We start from the raw sequence: 21,466 nt of genomic DNA on the forward strand, positions 1-21,466 counted from the left end.
GGGTCAAAAACTTAATGTAAAAGGGGCCAGAGCTCTGGGAGCTGCTGTCTATGCATCCTAGTGTCCCAAGGCTATCAGTTATGTGATACAGAACCAGGAAATCAAAAAAAAAAATATTGTACTTTTAATGTGTAAAAATACATTGAGCCAAATCAGAGCCACATAGACTAATGTTGCAGTCTGCAACCTGTGCTTTAACAAACACCAGTCGTTATACATATGTTATTAATATGGTTATTAATCAATGTATGCCAGGGTTGCCGACTTTAAGATTCTCCTCTCCGGGAGAAGCGATTTTTCGGGACCCCGCTTCTCCTCTCCGGGAGAAGCGGGGTCCCGATTTTCGGGAGAAGCCCGGAGAGGAGAGTGTCAGCAGCTGCTCAGGGGGCGGGGCTTACGAGTGACATTCACGTATCTCGGTGGAGGGGGCGGGGCTAAAATGATGCGATTGTGCCGTTTTAGCTCCGCCCCCTCCTCTGAGACCCGAGGATTGCTACATTTTAATGCCGCGATCCGGGGGACAGCGGGGGTCCCCCCTGAATCCGGGAGGGTTGCCCACCCTTCCGGGGGGCCGGGAGGGGGTCCCGATTTTCGGGAGACTCCCGGAAATTCCGGGAGGGTCGGCAACCCTGATGTATGCAAAGCCCTTCAGGGATGCTCAATAATTAATAACAAAAAATTCTGTATGCCAGGCATTCCCAACCTCACACAATTTCTTAACTCTCACACCCTTTTAGACCCACTTCAGTCAGGCTTTCATTCCCAACACTCCACAGAGATAACAATGACTAAAGTTGTGAATGATCTGGTCACTGCTATGTCTAAAGGCCATTACAACTCACTACTGTAATTATACTTCTAGATCTCTCTGCTGGTTTTGACACTGTTGACCATATTCTTCTCATACAAACACTACAATCCCTAGGTCTTAAAGACACAAGAAAAAATTAGGAGTAACCAGTGCAGGGTGGAAACTTGCTTGTGTTCTCAGGAGAGCAGGTGGTGTAATTAACGAACATTTGAAACCACACTTACTTCATATTTCTCTCTCGAGTTCACATAATGGGCGGTATTCAATGAGGCTGATTCGCCAGGTTTTTATGGCGAATTTGTGCTGTTTGGCGAATTTTTGACTACAACGGTGAATCACCCTATTCAATGACCACATGGCGAATACATTTGAAGGTTTTTTTCGCCATGATTCACCGAGTAGCAATCGCTATCTTTTTATGGAGAAGTGGAATGTGAACTTTTAAAATAAAGTGTTTTGTTTTTTACATTTGGTGTCAAAAATTTAGGAATTTTATTCTGAGGAGGGGCATGCTATTTTTATTCATGTGCTGTAAGCACATGAATATATATTTAATTTAAAAAAAATATTTTTTTATTTTTATTTTTTTTACACAGCAGCCAGCAGGGGGCGCCGGAGCCGAGCCGCTCATTACATATTCATATATTCACTGCACCCGATCGTTACGATCGGGTGTAGTGAATATACGCGGTCCCCTGCTGGCACCCCCGGGGGGCAGCCTGTGCTGCCTGGCACCCGGGGAGCCCACCTCCCCCCAACAAACGTTCTGGGGCAGGCAGAGAGACTTCCATCTCTCTGCCTGCCACCGTCCTCAGGCTCCCTGCGGCGTTCACCGCAGGAGCTCATATTCGCCGGTCAGGGGCAGCGAGCCCCTGACACGTTGAATACCGGAGCCGGCGAGGCTCCGGAACGTGGCGAATGTGCAGCGAATCCTAAACAGGATTCGCTGCACCTCGCTGGTATTCACATTGAATACCGCCCATTGTAGCAGTTTCTTTTTAAGCCTCAATGAAGTTACTCTTAGGCAGTATATCTAAGTATTAGGCAGTATATATGAAGTCAGTGTGGATTCAATTGTTCGTTAATTACACCACCTGATCTCCTGAGAACACAAGCAAGTTTCGACCCCGCGGTGGTTACTCCCAATTTTTTCTTGTGCAAGTTCTATACAGAGGTTGATGATCTCTGGGGTTCTACCAGCTGCAACCAGACTAAAAGCGCTTGTTATATATCTAACCTTTCTGTTGTACTACTAGTGTCTTAAAGACACAGCCCTTTCTTGGTTTTCATCCTACCTATCTAACTGCTCCTTCAGTGTTTGTTTATCTGCTTCTACCTTCTCTTCACTACCTCTATCAGTTGGAGTACCTCAGGGTTCAGCCTTAGGTCCTCTGCTTTTCTCAATCTATACATCATCTCTTGGCAAACTAATCAGCTCTTTTGGATTTCAGTATCATCTGTATGAGGATAATGCTCAACTCTACATGTCCTCCCTGGACCGTGTCTCTGAATGCCTTTATGCTGTTTCATCTTGGATCTTGCCACCTCAAACTGAATATTTAAAAAACACAATGAATTATATTTCTACCAATAAATAGTAGTTACCAACCAGATATCTCTATCACTGTTGAGAATATGACAATCACTCCTACCACTCAAGTTGGCTGCCTAGGTGTCATCCTTGACTCTCAACTTTCCTTTGTTCCCCACATTTAATCTGTCTCAAAATCCAAACTGTAATCCATGTTCTCATCATCTCCCGCATTGGCCTTCCCCAATGCAGACTGTCACCACTACAATCCATCATGAATGCAGCTGCGAGGCTAATCCTCCTAGCCAAACGTTTATTGTCTGCAAAGCTACTCTGTCAGTCTCTTCATTGGTTTCCTGTATTCTACTGTATTCAATACAAAATACTTTTATTTACACACAAGTTCATAAACCAAACTACATTAACATACATCTCTGCTGATGTGTAATGTGTAGTACGGTGTAGAACGGTGTATGCTATCATGTTTAAAGGGCATTATGGTGTGTGGTATAATGTGTAAGAGGCATTACAGTGTGTGTCATAATGTGTAATTGTCATTAAGACAGAATATCTAATGAGCATAGTACGACAATGTGTAATGTGCAATTTTTCATAAAGTATAGATTTTTTTCTTTTATTTCTAATGTAAATTCTAATATAAAATGTGCCCTCCCGATTGAAAAAAGTGCCCTGCCCGGTGAAGTGAACACTAGATGGTAAATCAAAATCAAACAGTAGGACCCGCATTTAGATGAACAGATATCCTAAATATCCTGATAGGGTGCTTCAACGTTGATTTTCCTTAATTTAGTCCACAATGTTAACCTCAAAATTATATGTGATTAGGTGGTAAATTCTGCCTCCGTACCCTTTTATTGGCCTCACTTAGGCCAAGTTCAATCACATAGTGAGGGGGTCACAAATGTCAAAAACTTCTAGGCTCCTCCAGTATTCCTCAGATATATGAATAGAAAGCGTTTATGCTTATAGCGTAAAAAGTTTCCAATTTATTCACACAACACACAGAAATAAACACTTTTAACAAGGCTTGTCTGTAGGAGTAAAAGGGGTCAAATGTTAACCCGGTATCCCTCCGACTACACCTCACATAGAGTCTCAGTGTAAAATTGGCAAAAATAGTTAAATGGATGCCTGTGTTGGGCATCCATTCACCTTGCGGATGGGTGCTGGGGCAGTGCACGTAGGCTGGGGGAAGCCCAGCAGTTTACCTTTGATGTCATCTCCAAGCGCCGCCCCCGTTTACACTGTGGGTCGGCATCACAGTGTAAATGGACCAAAATCCTGGATACGACGTGGCTTGGAACCATGTTCCAAATACTGTTTCGGATCTGGGATTTTGGTGTAAACGGGCTATTTGCTGAACATACTGAACACTTCATGTGTTTCCTGATAAGTTTTATTATTTAGCCTATGAACAATTTAGCTTTCCTTTTTACTATTTTATACATATTTTTCAAAATATGAACCCAAATGTTATAGCCTAGCAGTTGCATGCACACATAGGCATGCGCAGCCCATTTTCTTTGGGGGTGCACCATTGGAGTGGCGTCTATCTCTGCCTACTGAGCTTGTCCATCACCACCTACTGGGCGTGTCCATTACCACCTACTGGGCATTAATGCAAACTACTGTAAATAGGTGACTTTTTTATGAATCACCCCCCCCACACACATACACACACACACACACACACTAGAAACAGGGACAGTGCGTGCCGAAAGCACTGCAAAAATGTACAATAATGCCCATTACACATAATGCCACACACCATAATGCCCATCACACATAATGCCACACACAGTAATGCCCATTACACATTATGCCACACAACATAATGCCCATTACATAATGCCACACACCCTAATGCCCATGCCACATAATTGCACACACCATAATGCCCATTACACATTATGCCAGGGCTTTACAAATTTTTCTTAAATAGGGTCCACGGGGACAATGCACGGAGAAGGCGCGCGCCAAAAATACATGTTATGCCACACACTGTAATGTCCAACACATGTTATACCAAACACTGTAATGCCAATTACAGGCCACACACTGTAATGCCCATTACACATTGCGCCACACACCATAATACCCATTACGCCACACACCGTGATGACCATTAACCGTTGTGCCTCACACTATGATGCCCATTACACATTGCGCCTCACACTTTGATGCCCATTACGCCACACACTGTGATGCCCCTTACACATTATGCCTCACATCGTCATGCCCATTACGCTTCACACCATGATGCCAATTACACATTACGCTTAACACTGTGAAGCCCATTACACATTATGCCTCACACCGTGATGCCCATTATGCCTTACACTGTGATGCTCATTACATATTTTACCACACACTGTGATGCCTATTATATATTATGCCACACACTGTGATGCCCATTACACATTCTTTGACACACATGATGCCCATTACACAGTGTAAACACTGTATAAATGGGGCAGAGGACTGGGCCCACTGGGACTGGATGGACACATTCCATATCTCCCTCCCTGTTCTCCTCCTCATATCCCACTTCCCCTCCTTTATATTTGTGATAGGCACATTGTGGGAGCCGGGCAGGATGGGGTGAGGTTTGCTGTGGTGGACGACTGGCTCTGGTCTCTTTACTGCAGCCTGCGCAGGTCCGGCGCAGGCTGCACAATCACATACAGCATAATAGTCAGCCGTCACAGCTCGCACTTCGCCGGTGGCTGATGTCTGTAACTGGACTCGGGGAGCAGTGCTGTGGATCCACAACGGAGATCCAATCCCCACCTCCCCCCTGCACGCAACATCCCCAACATCCCTTCACCACACCTCCGAGCAACTTCCGCATCAGGGGTAAATAAATAATGACGGAAATGTTGGCAATCTTGCGGGGGGTCATTAGGAGGTGCATGTGCACCCCTGGCACCCCCCATGCATGTACAAGTGTGATCTCTGCCATTTAGTCATTATATTTAATGTATCAATAATTTAAAACAAAAGAAAAACACTTTGGTATTATTGCATTTTAAAATTATTGCTGCTACAGCCCAGAAGTCGTGCTGCTGCCTGCAGCTTACAAGCTATAACATTTTATCCATTCTTGCCACATGTGTACACAGTATTTAAGGTACAACCTGGCCCTTACCTATAAACTGCCAATATAACCACTCCCTACTATTAATACTTATTCCCTTACAACCATGCATTCTACTGGCTTTTCCTACTGTTGGACCTTACTGCTTGCTTATTTTATTATCGTTGGAAAATATAAATGTTCCACCTCTGTATTCTGTTTATATTTATCTAACCAAAAAATATAGTTGTGTTGTTCAATGCTTCTTGCTGTGATACCCCCTCCCCGCCCCAAAAGATGCAAACTCTGAGCGTCTACATCTGCCTGAATCCTGGGCTGCACATGGTGAAACTCCCAGCATGCTTCACTGAATATGGCACACAGTATAAAGGAGACAGCAAAATGCTCAGGAACGATGCTCCATCTCTTTCTCCCCCGCAGGTTGCATATTATTGTCCTGATTCATTTATAATATTCTGGGAACTATTCAGTTTAGTGGCATTCCATTTTAATTTGTCCTTTCTGCATGCAGTCCCCTATTTGCCATACAGTAATTTTTATCCTGCAGCCAAAGTGACATTTTAAAGAGGTGACATCTGCCGGATGTGTTTTATTTATTTATTTGTTTTTTTTAATCAGATCTGATGCCTGCAAGATTTTTTTTATTTTTTTTTCCCTTAATTAAGTCACGTCTTTACACCCATCAATATAGCTATGCAGCAAACAATCCCCCTCCTCCAGGGTTTACAGCTTTGCCACTTTAAGACAGTGACAGAAGAGACACAAGCGCAGAATGTAAATGGATGCTGAGCGAGACACAGAAAGGGAGGGCATGGAGACACAGGCAAGGAGAGAGGGGAACAGGACACACAGAACACTGAGAAATGCCAAGGTGGAGAGACTAGAAACTCAGGAAGAAAACAGTACAAAAATAGGTAGAAATAGAAAACCAAGGGTGAAAGAAAGAGAACCCAGTATGAGAGGATGGGGAAAATAAAGAGGAAGAAATACAGGGAAAGGAACTGGAAGGAAAGTGACAATATACAGGGACAATAATTGAAGGAAATGAGTAGGTTAGACACAAATGAAGCCATAGCAAGGAGAAGGTAAGAGTGGGAGCAATCCAGAGAGACTGGTACTAGCAGAATAAAGCAACGAGGGGGTGACATATGGAGGAAAGGATGTGCTTCAGCAACAAAGAGGAGAATAGAGGGAGAGTGAATAGGAACAGGAAGGAGGGCTGGATACAGGTAGGCGGAGAGGTGTGTGAGGTAAGCGTAACTCAAGGCAAGAATGAAGAAAAGGAAGCTAGAGGATAAAACAGATGCAAGTACATACGAAGCAATGACAAAAGGATAGGAATGGGGAACACATTAGGTGAAAAGATGAAAACAGGCTAACAGGGATAAATGGGAGAGAGGTGAGACAGTAGATGAGCGGGATACAGAGAATTTGGAAATATTCAATAAGATAATAAGCAGATAACAGAAAGTTCTACTTTATTTGTGTTAGAGATAGCGTAGATATGTTACAGCATCAGGAATTATTATGTCAACATATACTAATGATGTAGAGACAAGGGGAACCTATGGATAGATCCACAAGGACAGTGTATTTCTGAATAGATGTACAGAACTGCAATAAGGGCACTGGTGCACAAGGAGAGAAATAGAAAAAGGAATCAGACATAGTGATGTATAGGTGCAGAAATATTGAAAATATGGAACACATCCCTCCCCACCGCAACCACCACCTCTACAGACAAGAGCTTCTATGTTGTCCCCTCCCCCTTCTAACACAGGAGCACCCTCTCTCTCCCCACCTCTTCTCTCCTGCAGTGAGGGTCTGCGGCTCATTTTCATGTTCACTCATTCACGCCGTTGCTAAGGAAACTGCAGCCTGTCGCGCGCTTCCATTCAGCCCCGCTACCCTCCCCCAACTTTTCAGTAACGCTTTCCTGCCTGACACATTCCCTGCAGCAACAGGGTCAGGCAGAAGGGCTGAATGCAGGTGCCACGCTCTGCATCAACAGGCAGATAACATGGATGCAAGAACCGTCATGAAACAGCAAGACAGCACATCAGCCGTTACACTGCAGGAGAAAAATACCAGGGTAACATGCTGCAGAGAGCACACACTAATCTCAGAAGTGTCAGTGCTCAAGCGCCTTGAGTCCTATTGGAGAAAGAGAGCTATATCAATAAAATTATTATTATATATGTGGGCTGGGGCAATGGAAACCGGTTATGTCTGTATAGCAGACACACAAAGTCACTTTTTGCAAAATAGGTGCTTGGAAAACAGGTAAAATTACCCTGAGACAACCATCCCTGTCATACTGCAGCTCACCTGTTATTTTTTTATATACCCACCAATGTTAGAGAAGCACTGGGAGCTGCCCTAATAAACCCAGCCTTGCCTGCGCAATATTTATGTAAATGAGCTGCCTGCCCCGACCAACTCCATGCTGCATGTACAAACCAGCAACACGTCCCTCGCCCTAATCACCCAGAACACTGTTCTCCTCCTCTAGCCTAGTATTGATGTCACTACTGTAATATAAACCTTATACTTGGGGAGGTCTGACGTCACTAGACTGTCTTTGAAATTATTCTGGGCATAAGAGGATATGGATATGAGGATTACCCACAAAAGCAATTTGCTTAATTTCCAATAGTTGACATGTTTATCTTAAGAAATAATGGGCCAAATGTATTAAGCCTTAACAAGTGAAAAAGCGGAAAGTGATAGAGAGCTAAAGGACCTGTCAATCGGCTCCTAACTGCAAAATTAAAGACTGTGTTTGAGAAATGACAGTTAGTAGCCGATTGGCTTATCCTTTATCACTCTTTGGACCAGATGTATCAAGCTTCAAAAAGTGATAAAATGGAGAGTGATAAGCAGCTAGCCAATCAGCTCCTAACTGTCATGTACAGGCTGGGGTTGAAAAATGACAGGTAGGAGCTGATTGGCTTGTTGTTTATCACCCTCCACTTTATCACTTGCTAAGGCTTAATACATTTGGCCCAATGTAACCTCTCCCTTAGGGCAGTTACTTTTTTGAACTACAGCACCCCTAAAGCATCAGAATTTTCAAGGCACCCACACAGCCAAACATTTCTTACTGAGAAATTCAGAAACAAATATTAAGTAAACTGTGTTTATATGTGATCCTTAGGTTCAGTTATGTGGTGAGGACATAAATTGCTTCTGATTGACCAAATGTTGGCCTTTATTCAGATCTGATTGCAGTACACACAATACACAAATTTAACTCTCTCTGCACATGTTACACCTGCCCCACCTGCAGTGCACATGGTTTTGCCCATTTTCCAAACAAATTTGTACTGCAATCAGATCTGAATAAGGGCCATTGTATGATTGGTGGCCACCAGCACTAGTTTTGCCTATAACATTAACTAAAAATATTTTCACTTGGTTCTGGACCACCAACCCAAGGCACCCTTGCAAGTGTCTGGAAGCACCCCTGGGTGCCTAGGCATGTAACTTGGAGAAAATTTCCAAAATGGAGCTAAGACCTCATACATTTCCACTAGCAACCGCCTCACCTTTGCATGGGAGCAATGTTAAATGTACGGCAAAAAGAGGTCTTATAAGATTCCCTTGAAGAAGACCTTAGTTATTTTAGCTCTTGACATAAATACAAAAAGATTTTGTTTTGGGTGACACGCAAAAGAGCCATGTAAAGTTGTCCATTAGAAAAACATTTTGGTACTTGTTTCCTAGCACGGCCCGGTCGTGTCGGAAAAATCGCGTTGGTCGCATCGCATGCGATTTGGTCGCATGCGATGCGACCGACCTGATTTATTAATTGAACCAAATGTGAATAGGGTCCCTGGGACCCGATTTTACATTGGATTCAATGTAAAATATTCCCTAGACCCCCAAATTTAACCCCGTGAACCCCACCCCACGATTGACGCCAACCCGAAGCATGGCGAGCGCAGCGAGCCCGCGAGGGGCGGCGGTGCGCGTCCTCCGACCTTTTCATTCCCCTACTATCCAGCAGAGACCGACGCGATGCTCCCGATTTCAATGTTAAAAATTATTTTAACATTGAAGCCTATAGCAAAATCGGGGGCATCGATAGGGGGCATAGACCTGATTTCAAAGGAAATTGGGTCCATCGTGGGCATCGTGTACCTTAACTTAAAGGTACACGATGCCCACGATTGGAGAGAGCGAGGGCTGCCTAGGCATGAGGGAATATAAGAGTCGGTGCAGTTTGAGATGGTATGACAAAGATGGAAATCAGAGTGTCACTTACCCATAGAAGTGCAGTGTAGATGGGGTAGCCAATCAGGTGTAGAAGGGGTGGTAGCTTAGGTGGAGGTATATAAGAGGTAGTCAGATGATCCATCTTCCTCTTGAGTCTGGATTTGCTGGGAGGATCACGTTGAACAGCCTGAAAGAGATAAGTGCAGCAGTGGGGGATCCATACATATCACCCTTCCCGGTTCATTGCCCCTCTGCTGCGCCATTATACAACCCCCCCCATCCCCCGGCTGCTGCGGAATATGGTGGTGGCGGCAGGCAGGCGGGATCTACAACTAATCCCCCCTTGCCTGCTCAGGGCTCACCCTCCAGGCAGCTTAGCGCCGCTGGCGGCTTTCCTCCGCCGGCGGCATATGTCATCCTCCGGGCGGGGGGGCGGGCAGCGCACATGGTGGCGCCGCTGCAGGTCCCCTCTCACCCGCTGCGCTCACCGCGCTACTTTCCACAACAAGCGTCCTCCTCCGGGCGGGGGGGCGGGCAGCGCACATGGTGGCGCTGCTGCAGGTCCCCTCTCCCCCGCCCGGCTCTCTGGCAGCGTCCCATCCCTCTCCCCAGCCCCGCCGCAAGTGCACAGGACCCGGCGGCGGCTGCGGGTCGTCATACTGTACAAAGTCGGGACCTCGCGCTGACCCGGCTCCCATATACGGATCCGATTCAGCGGCTCGCGAGAGCCACATAATGAGCCGGCTCAGCTTAGAGTTCATTCTCCTGGTCTCAGTGCTGCCACCTGTGGCAGCTGAGACGTACTGGATCTAAAAACTTGAGTACAGTGCTGTGACTAAAGTGATGGAGGGATCAGCTGCGGCTGCCAGGGATGGCCATCGGTGCAGACGCCATCGATGGTTGCCATCGATGGTGATGCTGCACCCAGCCATCGATCAGTGTTTTTACTCGGTCATGTATATCCCCCTTTGTTTTTTAAAGCGAGCTGAGGATCCGTCTAAAAGATCTGTATCTTTTCACCGGGAAATCCGTCTGATCCCGGCTCAGCTTAATATCCGTTTTACCCAGCTCTAATACAGCCCCAGCAAACGCATCCCCATGGCGCCCCCCCCCCCCCCACGGTATTCATAAGCCCTTAGGGGGCACCACAATCGGGGCCTGGGCTGCACAGCAAGGGGATCTGGGACGCCCCGCTACCAGGGTTCCTGGATCCCAGGCGGCGGCTGTTTCATACCTGCAGAGGGGCGCTGCGCCCCCTGCTGGTGCCTTGCATCATTGCACGTACAGTAGGGGCAGCTGTATTCCCCCGTTGGGGTTTTTTGTACCCGGCCAAGGCAGTGCCAATATTTCTACGGCAGGGGTACCCACCATCAAATTCCACATTCCCCCCATCAGGGCTGGGGGGGGCATCTGAGGCACCGCCAGAAGGCGGAGGGCCCTTACATGTAACCTCATCCGGGTTATTACACGGTTTCGGGCCCGGTTCCCACGAGTGTTCCCCCTAGCTTACGGCACCACATGCCTCCGGCATGGCCCTACCCCGTCCGAATGGCCCCGGACTGTCATACCCATGGCAGGTGGCTTTGCCCCCACTTCTTTCAGGGTGGGGTTGGTTGTGCGTGAGTTATGAGTGAGTCTCTAACCGCTTTGCATGCTTCTTCCAAGGGCTCATCGGTTGCCAGGAGGGCAGCCGCGGAAGTGGATCATCATTCTGGGGAGAACATTACGGCAGGCGCCGAAGTGTGGTCGACAGGCGAACAGGCAACAACGGCGATCGCTTCTCCAGGCAGCTGCAGCAGGGGCGTCGCATGAGGCCAGGCCTCGGGAGACTGTCGACTTTCCGGGTGATGGTGAGCATGATGGTTATGATACCTCTGAGTCTTTTCCGGGCCATTCCTATGCCGGCTGCGAGGAGTCAGGAACCATTAGACGCCCCCACAGGTTTGCCAAGCTTAGCGCGTGCAGTTGCACAGCAAGCAGGGGAAGGGGTTAGCGGGCTAGCAGGACTAAATCCTTCGCTGAGTCCCAGCTTTCTTCTGACATGGTCCATCGCAGCGACACTGCAGGGCCAGGGGTCTCATATGGGCACAAAGGGCAAAAATAGCCAAGGGGGAGTTTGTGCATGTTTCACGTTGCTAGCAACATGTAACTGATTTCGACAAGGCCAAGACATCGGCCGGTGTCGGTGAAAACTCATATCAGAGTTTTCACCCTAGCTTAAGCAGTTCCTTATATTCCATCTGGCTATTTTAATCCTAGACTCAAGGAGCGCAACAGCGTTAGGCGATGCATTTTCCTTGGGCATGGGTTTTTCTCGCTTACAAGGGTACGGCTCGGAGGGATTAGGACGAGAAAGTTTGTCTGACCCACGCCACACACGGGCTACGCCCGTGTGCCTTAAGCGCGTCAGGATATGATTGCAGGTCATGGGTAAAGGCCATGCTACTTCTGAGTGCCATCCCAAGAAGCCATTTTTTCCCCTGGCAAGCAGGGTACAAAGCCAGCCGCAAAAGGCCAGTGCTTTGCCGTCAAGGATTCCAAGGGGCGATAGAGGCGTCAATGCCGTCTTCGCCGCGTTTCCTGGAATTGGGGGGCTAGTCACCACTGCCGTACCATTAGCCCAACATGTGTTTTTCGCCCTTGGGAGTAGTACCCAAGAAGGCTCTGGGTAAATACCGGTTAATCCAGCACCCGCTTGCCCTCGCTGGGCATCCATTAAAGATGCTATTACTGAGCAGGCGTGCAAGTGCGTTATCAGCTGTTTGATAAAATACCCTGGCTAGTCTATAAGTTGGGCACTGTGCACTCATGGCCAAGTTGGGCATGGAGTCCGCTTTCTGCCCCCTTCCGTGACACCCTAACTTAGGGGTATCGGTGGCCTACGCCAGGACCTAGGGCCCAACATGCATCACATCTGGCCATGCTTAGAGATTGGCACTGCGGCCGGCGGCTGTAGCCTGCCGGCTGACCGAGCCTGCAGGTTTCAGGTCCTTATACAGGGCTGTCGGGCCAAGAAGAAGGCCAATCTAAGGCAGGTCCAGTCATTACTGGGGGTCCCTTAATTTTGAGTGCTGGGCCGCCCCCCCGGGGCGGTGTTTTGCCACAAGCTGGTAGGGGCTACAGCGGGGACTAAGGCTCCCCTTACATGTAGGCTGTCCCGGGAGATACGCTACGACCTGGTCGGCTGGTCTCCACTTCTGGTGGACTTTAATGAGGAGTGTCTTTAGACCGCAGAGCCTTCGCCTATGGCCAGGCTTCAGTTATTTACGCAGGCCCCGGGGGCCCTCGGGTTCTGGGGCATTTTTTCAGGGCGAATGGCGTGCACCCACATGGCCTCAATCATGGATTGGGAGGGGTTTCATGGCTAATTTGGTGCTATTATAGTCTTTCCCATCACTGTAGCGGTGGGTTGGTGGGCTCATACGTTGGCAAGCCAGACGGGAGGTTATGGTGATGTAACCTAGGAGGGGTACGCACCACTAACAACCAGGGCACCTTTTTTCACCCCTGACACTGCTCACACATTTGGTATTACGCTGCTTGCAGGGCATCATACATTTCATGGCGCAGCACGTTACAGGGGTCGACCATGGCATCGCCGATGCCCTGTCGCGGTTCTACTTTGCGAAGTTTCGCGAGTTGGTACCGATCGCTGCGCCCCTTGGGCTCACTTATTATAGGTGGATTACCTTGCAATCCCTGGCCCCCTCCACCAGTAGGGCATATGCAGCCACGCTGCAGGACGGGGCGGCCTTTTTAGGAGTCCCCGGGGAACAGCGGAAGTCGGTCGATGACCGTTGCTGTTTTCGGGCGTGGGCATTTTGGCGCGGGCCTGTCCATCTGCCATGTCTGCGGCATTAGCCGAGATATATTCCGTGCTAAGTTACGCGGAGAACGGGACCCCACCAAAGCCTTTGCACTAACAAGGGCTTTGAGGGCGAGAGTGCAGACCATGACAGCGGATTCCCGCAAGTCCATCGAGCTGTAGACGCGGTGGAAATTGTAGCCTGTGTTCAGAGCGTAGCGGAGAGCGCAGAAGAGATGTCACTCTTTCGGATGGCGTTCTCTTTTGCGTTCTTTAGGGTCGGCGGGCTGGTTGCGGCCAGCAAGAATGCCACTGATTTAGGTGCGGTTCGAAGACATGGTCTTCCAGGACGGTTCGTCCTTTGTGTGCTCCGCCGGTCTGAGACCGATCAGTTGGGCAGAGGCCGCTGGCATCCCTTAAGTCCCAGCGGGAAAGGGGATCTGCGCCGTGCGGCTGGCCACGGCATATCTGCCTTTGAGGCCTGCCGCTACGGCTCAGTTCCTCGCACATGCTGATACATGGCCGTGACGCACTTACTGTGCACTGCTGTGTTTAAGCGCTGTGTGGCTGTGTTGGGTTTGGAGGTCGCCGATTACGGGACGCATTCGTTCCGTATTGGTGCGGCCACCAACGCAGCAGCGGAGGGCCTTCCAGTGAATGCCATTCAGCAACTCGGCCGCTGGAAGTCCTCCGCTTATAAATCTTATATACGTCTAGATAAGGTTTAGCACGCGCCTTCGGCGCTGGATCCAAAAACTATGTTTACAATCGGTTTTGTAACGGCAGCGTTACGGAATCGACGGTGTGAAGGGAATTTTTTAATTTTTCCTCCGATAGTGGGCTGATTACAATTGGCTTCCCCCCCTCAAGTCCACCGGAGGTTTTTTAAGGTTTTCCCCTTCACTTGGATTCTAGTGTACTAATCCATGTTGTGCATTATATGTCTAACCCTACGTTGTGCATTTATACAGTTTAAGTTTGAATGCTAACCGGTTAGGGTTTTCTTTTTCAGCCCTTCCCCCCCTTCAACGACTCATGCCACTGTCTGGTTCGTCGGGCATTCATACATTTTCTGGGCATCCAATCATCAGTTAGCTGTCAGGGCCCGGGCAGAGCTAGGGGCGAAGGCAGTACATTGGTTCGGTGTCAGGGGTCTCCGGTGGAATGGTCTTTTACCATTACTGTCTGATAAAGAGCGTCGCTGGGGTCGCCCGGATGTGTTGGTGATACACCTAGGAGGTAACGACTTAGGCCGGGGAACCAGCATAGGCCTTATTTTGAGGATCGATGCTGATCTTAAGACTCTGGTAGGCCTTTGGCCTGGATTGCGGGTAGTTTGGTCCGACATAATGCCTCGTTTCAACTGGAGGGGCTGCTGGAACCCCAAGTCATTAGAGAATATCAGACGCAAGGTCAACTTTGCGGTCTCCAAAGCGGTCACGTCCATGGGAGGCACAGCGGTTAGACACCCCTCTTTAGCACTCGAGACCCCATCCTTCTACAGAAGTTATGGTGTACATTTGTCGGAATCAGGCATGGCCGTTCTACTTCAGGACTTGTTCAGTCGTTGCAGATAGGGGATTAGGTTTGGGTTACTCTGGTTGACTTAGTTATTGATTGGTTTGGCGGGCTTGGGTTCTACAGTAATTGTCTTTAAGTGGCAATTTTTGAACCCAGCTGTGGCGGGAGGGCGCTCTCGATCAGCAGTCCAGTTTGAAGTACAGGTGGTCACTGTGAGGTATTGCCACCCTCTGCCAGGAAGGCTGGTGAGTTCTGCCCCCGAGGGGGGACGCAGGACACTTTTAGAACTGTCCTCATTAGGCCCTAGGAGGGGCGGCAAGACAGTCACAGCGCAGGCTGGCTTTGAATTCAATGGGGGCGGTTCCTCGCCCTAGTTACAAGTTGGGGCGTTGTAGTCGCCGCCATTGCTAACGTTTATGACTGGCTGGTCGTCAAGCGCTCTCTAGGCCATCCCTTTCAATAGGGTCATACCACAATAAATACCCTTTACCTTTTTAAACTTATGCAGTGGTTGTCCGTGTCGTTATTTCAGGTCACGTGTTCGTGTGAGTTATTTCAGGTCATGTGTCCGTGTGATTTACTTCTAGGGGTAATCAAGGTTTAAGTTGAAAGAAAAGGTTCATCTCAATAATGCATTAGACGCCTTAGAGAGAGCGAGGGCTGCCTAGGCATGAGGGAATATAAGAGTCGGTGCAGTTTGAGATGGTATGACAAAGATGGAAATCAGAGTGTCACTTACCCATAGAAGTGCAGTGTAGATGGGGTAGCCAATCAGGTGTAGAAGGGGTGGTAGCTTAGGTGGAGGTATATAAGAGGTAGTCAGATGATCCATCTTCCTCTTGAGTCTGGATTCCCACCCTCCCTCCCTTGTGCTAACCTACCACATGGCCTTCCGGCCGGCACCCAAATTTGGCTCTCATCAATTTTAATATTAATTGGCGGGAGGGCGCTCTCGATCAGCAGTCCAGTTTGAAGTACAGGTGGTCACTGTGAGGTATTGCCACCCTCTGCCAGGAAGGCTGGTGAGTTCTGCCCCCGAGGGGGGACGCAGGACACTTTTAGAACTGTCCTCATTAGGCCCTAGGAGGGGCGGCAAGACAGTCACAGCGCAGGCTGGCTTTGAATTCAATGGGGGCGGTTCCTCGCCCTAGTTACAAGTTGGGGCGTTGTAGTCGCCGCCATTGCTAACGTTTATGACTGGCTGGTCGTCAAGCGCTCTCTAGGCCATCCCTTTCAATAGGGTCATACCACAATAAATACCCTTTACCTTTTTAAACTTATGCAGTGGTTGTCCGTGTCGTTATTTCAGGTCACGTGTCCGTGTGAGTTATTTCAGGTCATGTGTCCGTGTGATTTACTTCTAGGGGTAATCAAGGTTTAAGTTGAAAGAAAAGGTTCATCTCAATAATGCATTAGACGCCTTATGGCCATGCTAGGAAACAAGTACCCTTATTTCTATAATCCTGCATCAGAAATTCGCAAATCATTTGTGCAAGAATAGTACAGAAACCACTGGGAACACAGTTCAGATGCCATGTAGTAGTAGAATCTAGCTGAATCCCAGAATCTACTCATGCCTGCACCGCCAGAGGCGGAGGCTGCACAGAGTGTCTATACTCCAGGAGAGAGGGATAAGGTAAAGCCAGCAGTTCAGAGCATTGGACATGCCCCCACGTGGTGAAAATGGAAAGTGCCGCAATCATAGACCACGCCCCCTAGCTCTGAGGCCAAGCCTCTCATTTCCGGTGCATGCCTCCTGCACTTGAATTTTTCCCCTCATGACAGCTAGCAAAATTTGTGAGGAATAACGTAAGGCTGACAAGGGAAGCTATTGTTTTCACTGTCAGCATACAAACTCAGAGTTTACTTACTTTTAGGTGTGTTGCATCTCTGTTTTACAAAAGTTAATAAAAGTTAAATGCACTGAAGTCAGTGGAGTGACCGCTATTTTCTCTTGGAAAAAATCTAGTAAATAACCACGTCAAATGTGTTTGTGACATGCATTTTCACTTCCACATGAACTTGCGATTCTAAATGCAAATCAAACGTCAGTGGATATAAGGCCTTAAGCATAAGCCTCAAAAAAGTTTTTTAATGTTTGCAGATGGCTCACAACTATGAGAGAATGCATAAATATTTTATCTACATAAAAAATGGCATGAGCAGATTATATAAAGAGTGGGAGCTGGGGAATAGATAAAGACAGCCAATCTAACTATATATATATATATATATATATATATATATATATATATATATAGTTCTGCACTTGGGTTACAAGAAAGTTTATTTAAAGACTATCTCATAGGATAAAGGGTAAATCCTGTCTTCATATAAATCCTTGGTCCCCAAATTATAAACAAAACAAAATGAAAAACACATGATAAGTAGAGAGACTCCAGGATAGTAATTAGGACAGGGAATGGGGTTGTTTACACTAAGAAATAGGCAATTATGAGTGGATTTAATAACTGTACTCAATAAATGAAAGAGATATAATCAAATATTCTTTAAAAAGAGGAAGAGTTCTGTGGATGCTCAAAATTTAATGATATTTTAATATATGTTTTAAGCCCTATACAAATATATTTAGTTATCTATTACCAGTCATTTATATAGAGCACAAATATTCCGCAACGCTGTAAAGGAAATATCTGACCATTCACACCAGTTCCTACAGAGACCAAAGTATACAGAGGAAACCCATGCAAGCACGTGTAGTGTATACAAACTCCACACAGTAAGGGCAATGGTGGGAATAACAAAGACCAGGAAGCTGTGGCAAGCAGACCTAAACCGGAGCAGTCCTCTTTTCTTTTGGTGACCTTATCGCTGTTGACGGATTCCTTGACAAAGATCCCAGTGGGGATCGAAACGTTGGAACTTTTTCTTTATTTATGGTCCCACAGCAAACCCTTGGTATGTTAAACTCTATTTTTTCTAAAAATAAAGTTTTTTTTCAATATTGGCGAGTGCTCTTTGTCCCACTGAGGGACTCCTGGATATATAATAAGGGCACCCCTCCATCTACCTTATTGTGTGCGAGTGCATATATATATACATACATCCCAATATTCCACCTCACGCTCTATACAAAAATCAATATAACCTGATATATATCAGAAGGTCGACAGCCTTTATCACAATGTCCCCAGAGGGCTAGGGGACCATCCTACAACAATATAACACCCAGTTGTGGAATGGTGCCTATATTTGGTAAATAATGTCCATAAATATGGTGGTCCAATATTCTCCCCATTTCGTCGTTTTTTGAATACCAGCTACTAATTAAAAACATAAAGTTGTTCCCCTGATGAAGTCTGTCTAGACGAAACGCGTATGGGTATTTACTCTGCTGTTTTTGCCTGGTACAGGTTGAGTATCCGGTATCCGGACATCCCTTATCCGAATTATTCCAAAAACCGTCTTTTCATACTTACCAAGTCCCTGGGCGTCCACAGCAGGCCTCCGGCATCTTCTCCAGGGTCTCCAGCGGTCCCAGGAATGCATTGTGACGTCACCGGTGCGCGCGCACACTCGCGCAATGCATTCCTGGGACCGCTGGAGACCAGGAGAAGATGCCGGAGGCCTGCTGTGGACGCCTGGGGACTGCGCGGACGCCGAGGGACCACCGGACACCATCAGGGGACAGGTAAGTATGGCTACAAAAAAATATTCCAAAAACCGGAAAATTCCCCTATCCGAAATGCTCGCGGTCCCGAGCATTTCGGATAGGGGATACTCAACCTGTACAACGTCGAGATTTTATACACCCCTGATGAAGTCTAACTGATGAAACGCGTTGGATTTCTGATGAACATTATATGGAAATTTGGGTTTCAAATGAACCTCAGATGGAAATCTGATTTCTAAATTACTGGACCGCACACTGCTGTAAAGAAACATACGTTGACACATTTAAAAAAAATCTTTTTATTAAAAAATTGTTAAAAACTACTGCAACTATTGTTTATTAAGTCATCTACAAAAGTTATTTGGGCTGGTGGTGGCATTTATATTGGTGCACTCTATATACTCTCTTTGCATATATATATATATATATATATATATATATATAGATTTCGGGAGGTGGTGGCACTCCAAGCACAATAATAGTTTCACTGATGATGAATAAGGCGGTGCCCGTCCATAAGCAGCACAGCTGGCAATGTAGGAGGGTACAGGGTCGGCGGCACTCGCAATAAATAAACCACACCAGGCGGATGTAACCAACGTTTCGAGGTCAAGCGACCTCTTTATCAAGGTGCATCAAAGTGAAAAAAACACTTTGATGCACCTTGATAAAGAGGTCGCTTGACCTCGAAACGTTGGTTACATCCGCCTGGTGTGGTTTATTTATTGCGAGTGCCGCCGACCCTGTACCCTCCTATATATATATATATATATATATATATATATATATATAGTAGCAGGGGTGGGCCCGGCACTCTGTTTCAAAAAGTCCAAATACTTGCTGGGGTAACCATCCAATGGTGATAGCAGCACCAGGGTAGATATACAGACAAAAACGGCGGTACTCTCCAGACTTGTTTTTCAAGGATTTAAAAGAAAGCCTTTATTGATCCTACGGCGTTTCGGGTTTCCCCGTTCTCAAGGACATACTATGTCCTTGAGAACGGGGAAACCCGAAACGCCGTAGGATCAATAAAGGCTTTCTTTTAAATCCTTGAAAAACAAGTCTGGAGAGTACCGCCGTTTTTGTCTGTATATATATATATATATATATATATAATTTTTTTTCTGAAGGTGACAGGACATACATATCGTATTGTAATATATGCTCTATATGTATATTTTAAGAGTAATAGTTATTATTTCTTACCGTGACTGACTGATACTTCAATACTCCCATTTAGATACACTATGAAGCATTCCCAACCTCAGACGGCTTCCACGTGTGTTTTATTAACATTCAGGCTTCAGCACAGATGGATAAATCAAAATAACTGAGGTCGGATTGAATGTTAAACAGGTCACATTTGCCAGTTTTCATCCAATATATTGACCTGATCAACCGGAAATGGATCAAAATAGGTCAAATCGGTCCTGTGTATTGGCACCTTTAAGGTGCATACTGTTAAGATCCAGGGAGTAACTCTGGTAACCGAGTGCCAACTCAGCCTGGCCAATGGCGCTATCCACTAGCCTGAATCTATTGGCTCCCTCTGACAGGTGGCCGTGGACTGCGGGATGCTAGGCTTCGCCTGTAGCCGCCATGGCTGAAAGGGCGAGTTAGGCCCACCCAAGCTCCGGTGCAGCCAGGTGTTAGGTGGTGACAAGCCCACGACAACCGCCAAGGATAAGAGGAGAATCTAACTAAACTAATGAACCCCAGCTATGAAGGATAACGCCGAAGTACAAATCCCTATTGCAACACAAGTACGGGATAAATGGATAAATAAATACTGGAGTACTGAAATAACAAAACTGAATCCTGCGACTCTGTCACAAACAAAACCAAAACCAAGCGACCCTGTCGCAACCAAGCGACCTTGTCGCAAACCGTAAACTTGTTCCCTGCACAACTTTAAGGGGTTAAACCCCACACAAATCAAAAGGAGGAATAATGCCAAACCTCCGCTAGGGCAACTGACATGCTAAAGAGCCACCTAACTGCGGGCTCAGAGTACTCACGACACCGGGCATAACATTGGAGATGGAAGTCCCAAGATGTCAGCAAGTGCAGCAGGCTCACGCAGAAATGAATCAGCAGCACGTCCCAGGACAATCCTGCACCTGGCACAAGATGACTATCACCGGCATCTGGGAAACTTCCCAGACTGCTAAAATGAAGAACCCCAGCCAATGAGAGTGGCATCAGGAGGCCAGCACCTAACCACTTAATAAACCCAACTGGCTGAGGGTGCGAGTATGAGAGCGTCCTGGCTGCTTAGTAACAGCCAGGTCTGAAAGCCGCGCTGCTAGCGTCTAGCGGTTGCCTAGCAACCGGCCAGGAGTTCCTGTACTCCCGGAAGCCATACGCCGACTGGTTGCTAGGCAACCCTGTATGTCCGGCGCACAGACTCCGCAAATCAGCGTGAAGACCAGCCTGCCCCCTTAACCCTCTATGTACGATTTTGGCTATATATAATTTTGGCTATGTACGATTTTGGCTATGTACCATTTTGGGCTACAGTATGTACCATTTTGGGCTATGTACCATTTTGGGCTATGTACCATTTTGGCTATGTACCATTTTGGCTATGTACTATTTTGAATATATATGGGTGAAAGGAATGAGCCCAATACAAGAAAAGGGAGCAAAAAGCTAGAAAGAAAAAAAAATTGAGAAATTGGCACACATAAAATTTAAAGAACTCTTTTGTGCTGAACACTCATGAAACACATTGAAGAAAGCTGCCTTTAGACCAATAAAGCTGCCTCCTCATCCCATTACATATCAGCCATGACGTCATCACCCAGCAACCCGGAATGCCGCAT

The 21,466-nt window shown here is 46.9% G+C and overlaps 1 protein-coding gene across 4 annotated transcripts in view; it reads right to left on the minus strand.

Moving 5' to 3' along the window:
• Positions 1-21,466, minus strand: part of NLGN3 (neuroligin 3) — a 105,235-nt gene that overhangs the window by 55,603 nt on the left and 28,166 nt on the right. Inside the window, exon 1 of one of the 4 annotated variants that reach the window (XM_083159194.1) lies at positions 9,728-9,868. The exons of the other annotated variants lie outside the window; for them this stretch is intronic. The gene's annotated coding sequence lies outside the window, so the exon portion shown is untranslated. Of the gene's footprint in view, positions 1-9,727; positions 9,869-21,466 lie in introns of those variants that run through there. 4 annotated transcript variants of the gene reach the window in all.

Source organism: Crinia signifera, chromosome 9, assembly GCF_055691185.1.
Source record: "Crinia signifera chromosome 9, ASM5569118v1, whole genome shotgun sequence".
Lineage (NCBI taxonomy): Eukaryota > Metazoa > Chordata > Amphibia > Anura > Myobatrachidae > Crinia > Crinia signifera.